Raw genomic sequence first — 1,087 nt, forward strand, 5'->3', positions numbered from 1 at the left:
GCATTTCGAGGCCTGAAAGATAATTTTATGAAGAATTAGAAGCGGACTATCAGCTAAAGCAGTCGATCGACTGACCTCTATGGTCGATCGACCAACGCACGACATACAGAAGCTTCTGTTCAGCATAGCCCAGTCGATCGACCGGTCACATTGGTCGATCGACCACACCGCTGATCTGCGTGAATTAAAAGATCGAGAAGTTAGAAGCCCATTGTATATTAGGTTTAGGAATAAGTGTTACGTTATATTCCTTTATAACGTAACCTGACATTATTTAGTTTTATCAAGTCTTTTATCAGAAAACTTTAGGGAAATAATTAGGGTTTACATTCAAGCTTACATTCTTCCAATACAATCTACTTTTCGTCGTGCTTTCCGATCTTCCTTACTGCCATTCAGTATTTTTCTGTTCTTTAGTTCAGTTTTCGTTACATTGTTCGTTCGTAGTATAGAATTGCTAGATTAGTTTCCCGAAGCCTTATTATCGTTTTATGTTATTTGTATGTTTAATTATCTCAATCATGAATTCAGTAGTTTTATTCCTTAATCTTAATGTTGTTTTCGTCGTTGTTATGAGTAGCTAAACACCATGTGCTAGGATGTAGGGAATATGTAGAAGTAGGCGGCATTAGAATAGTAGACCTAGATCGCGCCACGGTCGATCGACCGCACACCTTGGTCGATCGACTGGCCACGTGAGTATTAGTTTCGTTTTAATTAATTTAATTGCCATGTTTGACGAATCGAGTGCACGCGACTAGTTGAATGTTTAGGAATTGACCGACCCAATAAAGATCGAAAGATAGGGAAGGGAGATAGCCTACCTAATTAAGACGACTAGATTAATGAGATCGAAAGATGAGTTAATTTGGCCTTTTTAGTCACTTTTCAGGACGAAAGTTAGTATTAGTGATATTAGGGACCTGTAGCTAGATCGAAAGATGCTACCTGTTAAGAATGGACCGAGAGGACTTCTTATTTTCCCGTCTCACGTGTTTGTTTTAGACCTACCTAGTATACTGCCGCCGAAACTACAGTGAACCGACCATCTTAGCACCCTTTTAATATATGTTTTCATTCGTTTACT

Source organism: Silene latifolia, chromosome 9, assembly GCF_048544455.1.
Source record: "Silene latifolia isolate original U9 population chromosome 9, ASM4854445v1, whole genome shotgun sequence".
Lineage (NCBI taxonomy): Eukaryota > Viridiplantae > Streptophyta > Magnoliopsida > Caryophyllales > Caryophyllaceae > Silene > Silene latifolia.